Raw genomic sequence first — 15,904 nt, forward strand, 5'->3', positions numbered from 1 at the left:
TGCACCCCAATGTTCATTGCAGCACTATTTACAATAGCCAGGTCATGGAAGCAACCTAAATGCCCATCGACAGACGAATGGATAAAGAAGATGTGGTACATATATACAATGGAATATTACTCAGCCATAAAAAGGAATGAAATTGGGTCATTTGTTGAGACGTGGATGGATCTAGAGACTGTCATACAGAGTGAAGTAAGTCAGAAGGAGAAAAACAAATACCGTATATTAACGCATATAGGGGAACCTAGAAAAATGGTACAGATGAACTGGCTTGCAGGGCAGAAATGGAGACACAGATGTAGAGAACAAATGTATGGACACCAAGGGGGGAAAGCGGCACGGGCGTGGTGGTGGTGGTGTGATGAATTGGGCAATTTGGATTGACATGTATACACTGATGAGTATAAAATTGATGACTAATAAGAACCTGCTGTATAAAAAAAACTAGACAACAATAAGGGTCAGCAAGAATGGGAGAAATTGGGAGCTGGATAACATTGCTTGTGGGAATGTAAAGTGGAACAGCTGCTTTAGAAAACAATTTTTCAGTTCCTCAAAAAGTTAAATATAGTTACCTTATGACCTAGTGATTCCACTGCTAGAAATACAACCAAGAGAATGGAAAAGATATGTCCACACAAAAACTTGTGCACAAACATTTATAGCAACATTATTCATAGCAGCCAAAGAGTAGAAACAACCCAAATGTCCTTCACCTGATCAATGGATAAACAAAATGTGGTATAATCCATACAATGGAATCTTATTTATAAGGTCATAAAAAGGAAAAAAGTAATGATACATTCTACAACATGGATAAATCTTGAAAACATTATGCTAAGAAGGCAGACACAAAAAGCCATACGCTGTATGGCTCTGTTCATATGAAATGTCAGGATAGGCATATCCATAAAAAGAGAAAGTACGTTAGTGGTTGCCTAGGTCTGGAGAAATGGCTGGGGTGAGAGCAAGGGGAGTAACTGATAATGGGTACAGAGATTTTTTTGGGGGGGTGATAAAAATATTCTGCAATTAGATAATGGTGACAGTTATACAACCTTAATATAATAAAAACCACTGACTATACTTTAAATGGGTAAATCTTATGGTATGCAAATTATATTTCAATTTTTTAAATAAGTGGAATAAAACAGAAAAAAATCTAGTCCCATCCATAATGCAGGGCTTCTCAAATTATCTGTGGTAGAAGAATGCTTTTGTTCTTGTTAGTTTTAAATTTCCAATCTATTGCAGAAACTTTCATAAAATCCAAAAGAAGTCTATTATTAGAATGTGAAAAGTGAAAAGGCACACAAAATACAAGCCTACATTTTCTACAACTGGTTTCAGTAAACACGAAATTATTAAAAGGAAAACAGTGATAAAGATACCTTTTTAAAATAGAGTGAAAAGACAGAGGAGCAAATACAGGAATGACTGCAGATTTCTTGTCAAAAACTGCAAGCAATAAACCAGTGGAACAACATTCTTTAAAGTACTGTCAACCTAGAATTCTATATCCAGAGAAAATATCTTTCAGAAGTGAAGGCTAAATAAAGATATTTTCAGATATACAAAAGATGAAAGAATTTATTACCAGTAAACCCAAACTACCAAAAAAAAAAAAATTTAAAGGACATCCCTCAGGCAGAAGGAAAATGATACCAGATGGAAATATGGACCTACAAAAGGGAATGAAGAACACTGGAAATGGAATCCACATGGATAAATATATAAAATTCTTTCCTATGATTTAAAACTTGTTAAAAGATAAATGACTACTTAAATAACAACAACAACAAAAAAAAACCCCAATGTATTATGGAATTTATAATATAAATAAAAGTAATATGCATGACAACAGTAGCACAAAGGCCAGAAAGGGAGAAACAGAAGTATACTATCACAAGGTTCTTACACTATATGTAATACGATATAATACCATTGAAAATAGACTATGATAAGTTTAATACCTTAAACCCTAAAGCAATCATTAAAACAACAAAGAATCACCTAATTGGCCAACAAAGGAAATGAAATGGAATCACAGAATTTCTCAACTAATTCAAATTCAAAAGGAAGAGGAACAGAGCATAAATATAGCAAGATGATACTCTTAAAGCTAAGCACATCAATAGTCACAATAAATGTAAATGGTTTAAACACCCAACAAAAAGGAAGAAATTATCAAATTAGATTTTTTAAAAAGACCCAATTGTATGCTGTCTAAAAATACACATTTGAAATAGAAAGACACAAATAGATTAAAAGTAAAAGGATACAATTAACACTAATCAAAAGAAAACTAGAGGGGCTTCCCTGGTGGCGCAGTGGTTGCGCGTCCGCCTGCTGATGCAGGGGAACCGGGTTCGCGCCCCGGTCTGGGAGGATCCCGCATGCCGCGGAGCGGCTGGGCCTGTGAGCCATGGCCGCTGGGCCTGCTTGTCCGGAGCCTGTGCTCCGCAGCAGGAGAGGCCGCAGCAGAGGGAGGCCCACATACCACAAAAAAAAAAAAAAAAAAGAAAAAAAAGAAAACTAGAGTAGCTATGTTAATATCAGACAAAATAGGTTACAAAGCAAAAAATATTACCTTGATTTTGAAAAAGGTCATTTCACAAGGACAACAGGGTCAATTAATTACAGGACATAATTTTAAACGTTATGCTCTCAAAAACAAAGTTTCAATATATTTGAAGTAAAAACTGATAGAACTGCAAAGAGAAACAGACAAATCAACATTTATAATCAGAGATTTCCAGCTCTCTCTCAATAAGTGAGAGAACAAGCAGGAAAATCAGTAAGGATAGGATAGAATTAAACTACACTATCTGTCACATGACATCATTGACACTTAAAGAGCACACCACCCAAAAAAAGCAGAATAAACATTATTCTCAAGTGTATATGAAATATTTTCCAGGACAGAACATATTCTAGGTTGTAAATCCAGCCTCTTATAATAAATTTAAATTTAAAAGGATCCAAGTCATACAAAGCATGGTCCTTTGACCATGATGGAATTAAATTCAAATTCAATCCATATACTGGAAAATACAAAGTATTGTTGAGAAAAATTAAGGAAGACTTAAATAAGAGTAAAGATATATCTTGTTCATGGGTTAGAAAACTCGTATTGATAAGAGGTCAATTCCTCCCGAATTGATGTATAAATCAATACAATCCCAATCAAAATCTCAGCAGCTGACAAGTGATTCTAAAAGTCATATGAAAGTGCAAAAGGGCCTAGATTAGCCAAAATAACAAAATTGGAGGCTTAACAATACCTGATTTCCAGACTTATCATAAAGCTACAGTAATGAAGACAGCACTATTGCCATAAGATAGACAAGCAGATCGATGGAACAGAACTGAGAGTCCAGAAATCGTTCCATACATATAACAAACAACTACTTTTTGACAAAGATGGAAAGGCAATTCAGTGAAGAAAGACTAGTCTTTTCAACAAATGATACTGAAACGATATCCAAAAAAAAAAAATTTGATCCACACTCGATACCCCATACAAAAATCAACTCAAATTAGATCACAAATATAAATGTAAAACTTAAAACTATAAAATTTCTATAAGAAAACATAGGAAAAAATTTTATAACATTGGGTTGTGGAAATCTCTTAGATGACACCCAAAGCATAATTCAAAAGAACAAATTGATAAATGGGATTTCATCAAAATTTAAAACTTCAGCTCTTCAAAAATACTGTTAGGAGAATGAAAAGACAAGCTACTAGTTGAAAGAAAATATTTGCAAATCATGTATCTGGTAAAGGACTACTATCCAGAATATATAAATAACTATCAAAACTTAATAATAATAAAACAAACAAACCAATTAAAAACTGGGCAGAAGATCTGAATAGATGTGTCATCAAAGAAGATATACAGATAGCAAATAAGAACAAGAAAGCATGCTCAACATCATTAGTCATTATGGAAATGCAATTTAAAAAACAATGCAATTTAAAAATCACTACATACCTATTAAAATGGCTCAAATTCAAAAGACTAACTGTACCAAATGCTAGCAAGGATGTGGAGGAACTAGAACTCACACCCTGCTTGAAGAAATGTAAAGTGGTATAACTATTTGGGGAAATACTTTGACAGTTTCTTTAAACATTCTTTAGACATATGATCCAGATATTCTTACTCCTAAGTATAAATGCCCACTGCCCTTGTATCTGCAACAGCCAAAACCTGGCAATAACACAAATATTTGTCCATCTACAGGTGGTGAACAGATAAACTTGTGGTATACCTATACAAGGTAATACTACTCAACAATAAAAAGGAAGGAACTCCTGATACGTGCAAGGCACGGACAACCTCAAAATAATTATTCTGAGTGAAAGAAGCCAGCGGGGGGAAAGTACATCCTGTGTGATTTAGTACGATTTCAAATAAAACTCTGGAACAGCTCGCAGCAAGCTTTTTCTGTAAAGGGTCAGATAGTAAGTATCTTAGGCTTTGCAAGCCATAAAGTTTCTGTTGCAAACACCCAACTCTGCTATTATAACATGAAAGCAGCCATAGATAATACATAAACAATTGGGTTTTATTGTGTTCTAGCAAAACTTTATTTGCAAACATGGCAGCAGGCCAGATTAGCCCACAGGCCATAGTTTGCCAAACCCTGCTCTAGAAATTTGAAATTAATCTACAGTGACAGAAAGCAGATCAGTGGTTGCAGCTGGAGGTGGAGAAGAAGAGGGGTGACACAGGATGGGATGGAAGAAACTAGAGGGACACAACAAGACTTTTGGGAGTGAAGGATATGTTCACTATCTTGACTGTAGTGATAGTTTTGGGGCTGTACATGTGTCAAAACTTATCAAATTGTACTCTTTAAATATATGCAGCTTACTGAATTATCACATATATTCAATAAAGCTGTTAAAAAAGAATTATGAGAGGAGTGGATTTTGAAGAGGGGTAGATGATGTGTACAGTCTTATACATGTTGAACTTGAAGTACCTGTGGGATATTCACATGGAGACATCTAATAGGCAGCTGGAACATGTACCTAAAACACAGGAGAGAGATATCTGAAGGGGATACAAAATTTTAGGAGTCCATAAGATATTTGAGGTCATGAATACAAATGTTATCATCCCTGACAGCGTACACTGAGAACAGCAATTACTCTTTCCTCAAAATTAACTCCCTTGCAGTAAGATGTAATAAATGGACACTAGGGAAATATCAATATAATCAGTTAGGCAAAGGTCCATGTTACACTTTCTATTTTTTTTATCATTAAATGGCTCAATTACCATACCATACTGATTTAAATAATATCAGTGCTTTCCCTATTGACAGTTTCCCTAAATTATGGGTCTGGAGAACATTTTGTTCTCTGTCAAATATTACCCTCACATTAAAATAAAAAAACATTTAAATTAAGGAATTACTATGAAAAGTTTTAATTTTTTGTTTTTAAAAGATGAAAAAATAAGCAAAGGGGGCAATGTTCAAGTATTATAAATCAAACCACCTTTGAGTGATATTGACTGATATTAATGAATTCAGCAGTGAATGTTTATATAGTGAATATTTTTAATGATATATTCCTCCCCCCCTTGTTAGAAATCTGGATCTTTATGCAGTATTAGAAGTGCTTAAAGCAGCATATGTTTATATCCCAACTGAATTAAAACACTGAATTTAAAAAGAAAAGGCAAAGATAGTTACTGAGTAGGTAACATGATAATCACTCTTGTGGAGGGCATATTCTATACATAAAATGACTTTGGAAGAGGAAAGGCAAACAAGCTATCATTGCTGTCATATAAAAGGTACCAAATAAATATTTATTCAATGACTATAAATTAAAAGAAGTGTGTCTTTGGAAACACTTTGGAAAGGCATGTGGTATTCTAACTACAAAAATATCTCCTTTAGGGCTTCCCTGGTGGCGCAGTGGTTGCGCGTCCGCCTGCCGATGCAGGGGAACCGGGTTCACGCCCTGGTCTGGGAGGATCCCACATGCCGTGGAGCGGCTGGGCCCGTGAGCCATGGCCGCTGGGCCTGCGTGTCCGGAGCCTGTGCCCCGCAACGGGAGGGGCCACAACAGAGGGAGGCCCGCATACCAAAAAATAATAATAATAATAAATATCTCCTTTAATATGTCTACCCAATAGCTACTCTGAGGTCAGAAATGGATAAATGAAATTGGTAAAGTGCAGGATACAAAATTAATGCACAGAAATCTCTTGCATTCCTATACACTAACAACAAAAGATCAGAAAGAGAAATTAAGGAAACAATCCCATTCACCATTGCAACAAAAAGAATAAAATACCTAGGAATAAACCTACCTAAGGAGGTAAAAGACCTGTACTCAGAAAACTATAAGACACTGATGAAAGAAATCAGAGATGACACAAACAGATGGAGAGATATACTATGTTCTTCGATTGGAAGAATCAATATTGTGAAAATTACTATACTACCCAAAGCAATCTACAGATTCAATGCAATCCCTATCAAATTACCAACAGCATTTTTCACAGAACTAAAACAAAATATCTTAAAATTTGTATGGAGACACAAAAGATCCCCAATGGCCAAAGCAATCCTGAGAAAGGAAAACAGAGCCGGAGGAATCAGGCTCCCTGACTTCAGACTATATGACAAAGCTACAGTCATCAAGACACTATAGTACCGGCACAAAAACAGAAATACAGATCAATGGAACAGGACAGAACGCCCAGAGATAAACCGATGCACCTATGGTCAACTAATCTATGACAAAGGAAGCAAGACTATACAATGGAGAAAAGACAGTCTCTTCAATAAATGGTGCTGGGAAACTGGACTGCTACATGTAAAAGAATGAAATTAGAACACTCCCTAATACCATTCACAAAAATAAACTCAAAATGGATTAAAGACCTAAATGTAAGACAGGACACTATAGAACTCTAAGAGGAAACTCTTAGAGAACTCTTAGAGGAACTCTTAGACTGGACACTATAGAACTCTTCACCCACCTCCTAGAGTAATGAAAATAAAAACAAAAATAAACAAATGGGACCTAATGAAACTTCAAAGCTTTTGCACAGCAAAGGAAACCATAAACAAGACAAAAAGACAACCCTCAGAATGGGAGAAAACATTTGCAACCAATGCAACTGACAAGGGATTAATCTCCAAAATATACAAACAGCTCCTGCAGCTCAATATCAAAAAAAACCAAACAACCCAATCCAAAAATGGGCAGAAGACCTAAATAGACATTTCTCCAAAGAAGATATACATATGGTCAAGAGGCATGTGAAAAGATGCTCAACTTCAATAATTATTAGAGAAATGCAAATCAAAACTACAATGAGGCATCACCTCATACCAGTCAGAATGGCCATCATCAAAAAATCTACAAACAATTAATGCTGGAGAGGGTGTGGAGAAAAGGGAACCCTTTTGCACTGTTCGTGGGAATGTAAATTGATGCAGCCAGTATGGAGAACAGTATGGAGGTTCCTTAAAAAACTAAAAATAGAACTACCATATGACCCAGCAATCCCACTTCTGGGCATATATCCTGAGAAAATCATAATTCAAAGAGACACATGCACCCCAAAGTTCACTGCATCACTAAATGTCCAACAACAGGTGAATGGATGAAGACGATGTAGTACATATACACAATGGAATATTAGCCATTAAAAGGAACGAAACTGGGTCATTTGTAGAGATGTGGATGGACCTAGAGACTGTCATACAGCGTGAAGTCAGAAAGAGGAAAACAAATTCGTATATTAATGCATATATGTGGAATCTAGAAAAATGGTACAAGTGAACCTATCTGAAAAGCAGAAATAGAGACACAGATGTAGAAAACAAACGTATAGACACCAAGGGGGAAAGGGTGGTGGGATGAATTGGGAGACTGGGACTGACATGTATACACTACTATGTATGGAACAGATTAACTAGTGAGAGCCTGCTGTATAGCACAAGGAACTCTACTCGATGCTCTGTGGTGACCTAGATGGGCGGGAAATCCAGAATGGAGGGGATATGTGTATACATATGGCTGGTTCACTTCGCTGTATAGCAGAAACTAGCACAACATCGTAAAGCAACTATATCCCAATAAATAAATAAATAAATGTTTTGGCACATTAGGTAACTCAAAGCAAACAGTTGAGAAAATACTGATTTAAAAACTAAATTTGTTAGAAAAATGTTTGCCTTGGAAATCTACCCTAAAATTAGTAATTTATGTAGCATATATTTATTTAGAGACCCCCACAGGAATGTTCTTGGCCTATTACAACCTCACCCATTAAAACTTATGATAAAAGATTTTAAGTGTACAACTATAAATCTAAGTGGTCACACTGTCATGAGAATTCCATGGGGAATGGGAATGTATGAGATACATATTGTTAACTTCTGGTCAGACGCTTAGCTGAGTAGAAGATGCAGTTGCAGGAATCATACATTAAAGAATATACAGAGGATTTAAACACATTGGTGAAAATTAGGAGTATTTTTAAAATTCAGTATTTTGCCCAATTAAAGAAAGCTGAACAACAACAAAAATGTGAAAACTTACCTAGACAGAAGTCTAATAATCATATTTTTTTAGTAGGGTTTTTAAATTTTTTGTTTTGTGTTCTAGTAGGCTTTTATTTTGTTTTGTCTTGTTTCGGGTTTGGTTTGGTTTTTATTTTTGTTTTTGTTTTGCGGTACGCGGGCCTCTCACTGTTGTGGCCTCTCCCGTTGCAGAGCACAGGCTCCGGACGCGCAGGCTCGGCCATGGCTCACGGGCCCAGCCGCTGCGCGGCATGTGGGATCCTCCCGGACCGGGGCATGAACCCGCGTCCCCTGCCATCGGCAGGCGGACTCTCAACCACTGCGCCACCAGGGAAGCCCCTTGGTTTGGTTTTTACAAGTACAGAGATGTATTCTGATGCTGATGAACAGATAAACTTTTAGTAATTTTACTAAAAGGCTGCCTCTTTTCACTAATACCAGTGAAAAAGTGGTAATGAGCACCGAAGAAACTAAGGGAACAAAGGAGGGGCTGCAGATTGAGAAAACAGCTTTAAGAGGCCTCATAACTTTGTCAAAGATAAATTTTGAGATAAGGTAACTGGCAACTTTGCAAAAATATTTTATCATGCAAGTTGTATGCATATCTGCTTTTTATGATCTTTTAAAAAGTATTTTAGACTCAAATTTCTTAGAAGGGAGTCCAGTTTCCAAAAGATTTCTTAAGTGGGCTATCTCTGGAACCATGCCAATAGAAAGTCTGGATGACTTCTCAAGAGCCCAGTAAGCCCTGTGTTTGTCAGCACCAACAGAGTTTGAGATTTACAACTGGGCTTCTTAGTCACCCCTACACCAAAAAGATAAGGAATCTCATATGTAGTGAAAGGTACTGATTTAAGCCTTGATGTAAAGTAACATGCTCAGGTAGAAGATAAATCAGCTTTTATTTACAAAAAAAAAAAAAACCCCAGAGACTTAAGTGAACCTTGTGTACATAGATTGTCCTTTAGGAAAGTTTAGACTTTGGTTCCCCCTTCTCTTGAATTCCTCCCCCTCCCAAGACTTTGGCAGATGTCACTGATGACTTCTGTATGACTCTGTGGCTCATTTTGTGACAATATTCTGACTATAACAAGAAACTAGTTGAGTGAATGGTCATTTGCCACCTTGCTCTCATTTCCTTATTTCCCAGCAAGCATCCCTTTTCTCTATTCTGGCTTTCTTTCATTCTGTCTTTTAGACTTGAAACTTAGGCTTCCATTGCCAAATAATTCCACTACTTTAAATTTAACTAGAAAATTTATTTCTGCGAAGTTTTTCAACAAATAATTCATATTAGCATTCCCAACTGGCTAAAAAATTATACTTACGGTGTCTGCATATTCAACCTATTCTCATCCAGCTTACTTTTAACATTTTAAAAATAACCATTATGAAATATTTATTTTACACAAAGGTATAAAGAAAAACATAATGAACTTTCATGCACCCACCACTTAGTTTAAAAAATAAAACTAGCAATATATAGTTGAAGTCTCTGTGTATTCATTCCTAGTATCATCGCCTCTCCCTCCCCAGACCCCATCACCACAAGAGATAACCTCTATCTTGAATTTTTACCTAATACATTTTTCATTATCTCCCTAGACTCGTATGTTTAGACTATTTTCTTTTTTGTATATTATATATAATAATCAATAATAATCAGTACTTCAAAAAAAATTCCAGAATCTGAAAATTCAGAAAAAAGACTTCCATGACATGATTTCGAACCTGAGTCACTGAACATGAGTTAAATTTTTAACATTTTTATCCCAAAATGATAGTTACCATTTGACATGCACACAAATCCTATAGAGAACTGTGGCAAAAATAAAGTAGCATATCTGATATTTGCCTTCCTGCAGAAACTTTCATCTAGGCTAGAAAAAAAGGTCTACAGTATGTAGAAAATTTAAAACAACAAAAAAAGAGACTCCTAAAGAATTAACTGTGCCATATTTTTTTTGATAGAATTGTAAGAATAGAAGTTGAAAGAAACACGAGACTGCTTGAAGAGAGTATTCCTCTTCTTCTAACATGGCTGTAAAGAGCAGTGTCTTGATTCCTGCCTCACCTGAGGTTTATTCAGAAGTTAGGAAAACCTTATAGAATTATGGACAAGCATAAAAGGCTCTATAAATAACACTAGTAGAATCATTTAATGAAATAATCTTATTAATTAGTCTTAGTGAGTTTTTATTATAATTCATTACCAGATAGTGCCAAAAGGAAAATTCCAGTTGTGATATATATGGAAAAAAGACACAGTGGACTATCAATACCAGAATATAAAATAGTAATTAAGCTAACCAATATTTATTAAGCACTTCTTAAGTGCCAGGGATAGAACTATGTGGGGCAGAGAAGGGGGAGGTACATAGTAGCTTAATCCCTGGAATATAATGGACCCTGCCCTTAGGGCCAGAAGCTAAAACAATTTAAATTAACAACTTAAATTTCAAATAATACTTTCTAAGTTGATTACTATAAGAAAATAAATGAACACAAAAATTACTAAAAAGAACATAACTGGATTAAGTAATTTTATCTCAAGTTTTATTTGTATATTGAGAAATATTAGGATTACATTAAAAGGACTCAAGTAATTGTTCAGATACTTGAATATATCCAGAATTAAGAAGAATTAGCAGCATTTTTTCTGATATTCCTTACCATGTAGACATGTCCCTAGAGGCTACCTTTATAGTAAATTAATGAAGCAAATTAAAGAAGCTCAGATATTCAAGGCATTATAATTTTAAGTGGTGGTAGTAGCTAGATTTTAATGATCCCTTTAAAGACTCCCATCAGAAACCTATCCTAAAATATTTCAATTAAAATGAACTAATGTATCTAAAAACACTTAGCATCACACTTGCTAGATAGATTCTTACTAGAAGTTAAAACAACAACAGCAATTAACCCTATCTAAGGAGCAATAAAGCTCATGCTTTCAAACTACAGAAGTACACAGTTTTATTGATACTAACTAAAAAAACCTTGGAAATGATCTTGTCTAACACAGTTTTGTTAGTTTGTTTTTTGGCTGCTCTGCACAGCTTGCAGGATCTTAGTTCCCTAACCAGGGATTGAACCCTGGCCCACAGACTAAAAGTGCCAAGTCCTAACCACTGGACGGCCAGGGAACTCCCTAACACAGTTTTACTAACTAAAAAAAACCTTGAAATGATCCTGTCTAACCCCTCAATTTTAAAAGGTAAGGAAACTAAGGCCTAATGACTTAGCCAGCTAGCACCAGAGCCAGGATTAAATCCAAGTCTCCTAACATGCTTTTGCAAATTCTTTTGTTGAGCTAAAATTATGAAGGAAAAAAAAGGCAGACCCACCAAAAGCTTTGTTTTCAATAAGAAGCATTAGACTCTGAGACAGAAGGCCAGATTCTTACTCCAGCTCTCACTAGTTATAGCCTTAGGCAAGTCACCAAGACTCTCTGAGATTCCATTTTTGTACATAAAATGAGAAGGCCAGGCTAGATCAGTGATTCTCAGTCTTGGCTATGCACTGGAATCCTTTGAGTGGCTTTTTACAAAATAGCGATACCCAGGTCCTACCTTGCGAGATTCTACTTTAAATGGCCTGGGATGGTGCCCTCGCATCAATATTTTTTTTTAAAGTTTCCCAAGTGATTTCAATGTGCAACCAAGATTAAGATCCACTGGACTAAAAAATGTGTAAGGTCCCTTTTATCATCTAAAATTCTAATTCATTTTTCCTAGTTTTGGCTGTAGTCATTTGCCTGTGGGTTAACTAATGGGTAGATTAGACACAATAAATGCACACAAATCCAGAAAAAAAAAAACTGTCCCCTTCTAGACCTTGCAGACATTCATGGTATGGGTAGATTCCATACCACAGTCCCTTAGTGATTATTGAGGCCTATTAATGAGAAAGGTTCTGCTCCTTCCCCTACGTATCCTACAAAGGGAGCTCAATTAGTATCAAACTCTTGGCCCTCTCTATGCCTTTCCTCTCTCTATCTAAGGAAAGAGAGAATGGTTTACCAGTTGCAAATTTGGAAGAAAAAACTGTGTATACTTGGCTCAGCTCCCTCCTTTTACCTCTTTGGAATGAGCCAACCACAGAGAACACAAGTCTGACCTACTCCTCTAAGGACAGTCTCCGCATCGGCACTCATCTCAGTCCAGTGCTGTTATGACTGGGTGGATAAGCCTTCCAATTCTGAGCTTCAAAACTTGGAAGCCCACCTGCCAGCAAATATAAGCTGCATCCCCCAATTTAGTTTTTATTAGAATGAGGGTGATATTTTGGTTCCCAGATACTTATTCTTGACTTATTTCTCAACTGGTTCAGAACTCAGCATAAGAAGAGGAATGCTATTTATTCAGTCCCCTCAGATATCTCAACAAGACCTACTCTGTATTAGAGAATACCACAGTAATACAAAGATGCTGTGCTTAGTGATTTGGCAAAGTTCACAGTGAGTGAATGAACAAATAAATATTATACTTGTTATGGACTGAACGTTTGTGTCCACCCAAAATTCATATGTTGAAATCCTAACCTCCAATGTGACTGTATTAGGAGGTGGGGCCTTTGGGAAATAACTGGGTCATGAGGGTGGAGCCCCAATAAATGGGATTGGTGCCCTCATAAGAGACACAGGAGAAATTATCTCTCTCTGTCTGCCACGTGAGGATACAGCAAGAGAGCAGCCATCTATAAACTAGGAAGAGGGCCCTCTCCAGAACACAACTGTGATGGCAACCCTGATCTTGGATTTCTAGCTTCCGGAACTATGAGAAATAAATATTTGTTGTTTAAGCCATCCAGTCTGTGGTATATTTGTTACAGCAGCCCAAGGTGACTAAGACAATAGTAGAGAGAGAATGTCACATCTACTCAAGAACTATATTTTAACCAAAGGAAGTCTTATCAATCTTGCCTTAATTCAGGGTTTCCCAACCTTGTCATTATTAATATTCTGTGCTGGAAAATTAATTTTTTTAAAAAAAAAACACTTTACTGAGGTATGGCTGACATACAAAAAGTTGTACATATTTAACGTATACAATGTATACAACTTGGTGAGTTTGGAGATAAGCATACACTGTCAAACCATCACCACCACCTATTTCATAACATATTTATCACGTCTAAAAATTTGTTAATAATGCTTTTTGTGAAGGGCTGTCCTGTACTTTCTAGGAAGTTTAGCTGCATCCCTGGCCTTTACTCATTAGATGGGAGTAGCAACACCCCAGTTGTGACAATCAAAAATGTCTTCAGACACTGCCAAGTATCTCCTAGGTAGCAAAATCACCCACTGTTGAAAAACGATGCCTTAATTTGATGTCAGTGAAGGAAGCAAAAGTGTGACTACCTCTTAAAAGAGCAAACACAGAATCATAGTTTACAATGGGCAGAAAGGTCTTCAGAGCTCAGCTAGTCCAACATTCTGCATTTTTAGATAAGAAATCACAGATGTGGAAATATTAATATTTATTACCAATCATTTATTGAAGCAGAACCTCTTACTTTTAAAATCAGCAACCTTGTCAATAAAATTGCAAATAGAAACATAACCCAGGAATTTCCTACTTGTTCTTCCCTCCTGGAAACATTAACCAGTATTATTTCTGGAGCAGTGCCACATCACTTTAAAATATGTGAAATATATTTCCTCCAATTCCTGTTCTTATAGTATCTGTGAGAAATCTTTATAATCCATGCCCACTACTAAAGGTAAAAACCATGGTTCTTACTATATGTACCACCAAAAATAAATAAATGAAGACATGGAAGGGTGGCCACTGACATGGCAGAAATGAAGGGACTAAAATATTAATAAAAAGTACAGAACCTATCACGTATTACTTGGCAGAGAAACAAGTAGTTATTAATGTAGTCTTGCCGTCTCCAACCAATCCTCCACAGTAACCTTTCTCAAGAAGTTCCTTCTAAAACACAAATCTGATTATGTTTCTCTCAGCCTGGCTTCAAATCCTTCAGTGGTGTACAACATCCATCATCTTCAAGATAAAAACCAAATTTCCTAGAATGCTATGCAAAGCCTTCCATGATCTTGCTCCTGCCCCACTCTCCAGCCTCATCTCCTTTCCCTCTCCCACAAAGACCCTACATTCCAGCCATTCTGTACTCCCTGTAGAGAAACCCATGAACCTATGTTTTGTAAGAAGAGTAAAAGTGAGATCAATCCAACTGCGCATAATATTTGTTTACAAACCCATCCTTCAGTAGTCAGGTCCAGGATCACTTCCGCAGGGAACACTGCCCCAACCCCAACTCTAATACCTGTTCTCACAGCGCCTTAAACCTCTCCACTGCTTTTATCACCATTACAGTTTTTGAAATTATTTGTGATTATTTTATTCATCTCTTTCTCCATACAGACTGTAAAGCCCATTTAGGGCAGGAAGTGTGTCTGTTTTCATGCTCCAGTATGCCCCCAGTGAAGGTACTACATATGCCTGACATAGAGCAGATGCTCAAAAAATATCTGTCAAATAATTAAATGAATGTTCTTTAATATCTACAAGTCTTTTCACAGTGTTATGTCCTACCTGTAACGACACTCCTTTCTTTCCTTCTTTATCTGGCCAATTCCTGTTTTCCTTTAAAACTCAGTTCAGTATCCTTCACCCTGGAAGTCTTCCCCGATCCCTAAGTCTAAGTTAGATACTCCCCTTCTGTACTCTCATAGCATCCTGGATACATTTTCATACACTTGCCAGCATATATACTTGACAGCAGTTTTCTATTTATTCATCTATCTCTCCCTGTCTCTCCCACTAGACTGTGAGCCCCTTAAGAATAAGGCCTGTGTCTATCATCTGTATATGCTCTAGAGGTAGCACAAGTGCCTAACATAGAGGGGGCATTCAGTAAATGTTAAAATGTATATAGATGTGCATATACCGCATTTTATTACATAGGTTCACACCTGTCTGCACAAACCTCTACTTAGTAAAAACATTATAGGGATAAAATAAAACTGGAAATAAAAACCAACATTTAACTTACCTTGTAGTTTTCCAGAAAGGACTGTAACCTAACAAAATTGCTTTTAAAAAATTTTACTACTATTCTTCTTGGTGTGCTTTAAGAGTAACAGAATTTGGGCTTCCCTGGTGGCTCAGTGGTTGAGAGTCTGCCTGCCGATGCAGGGGACACGGGTTCGTGCCCCGGTCCAGGAAGATCCCACATGCCGCAGAGCGGCTGGGCCTGTGAGCCATGGCCACTGAGCCTACACATCCGGAGCCTGTGCTCCACAACGGGAGAGGCCACAACAGTGAGAGGCCTGCGTACCGCAAGAAAAAAAAAAAAAAAAAAAGAAT

General features: G+C 36.6%; 1 protein-coding gene across 2 annotated transcripts in view; it reads right to left on the reverse strand.

Annotated features, from left to right (window-relative positions):
- C1H3orf70 (chromosome 1 C3orf70 homolog) overlaps window positions 1–15,904 on the reverse strand; it is an 85,405-nt gene that overhangs the window by 29,992 nt on the left and 39,509 nt on the right. The gene's annotated exons all lie outside the window — the stretch shown is intronic.

The sequence above is a fragment of the Physeter macrocephalus genome, chromosome 1, assembly GCF_002837175.3.
Source record: "Physeter macrocephalus isolate SW-GA chromosome 1, ASM283717v5, whole genome shotgun sequence".
Taxonomy (NCBI): Eukaryota; Metazoa; Chordata; class Mammalia; order Artiodactyla; family Physeteridae; genus Physeter; species Physeter macrocephalus.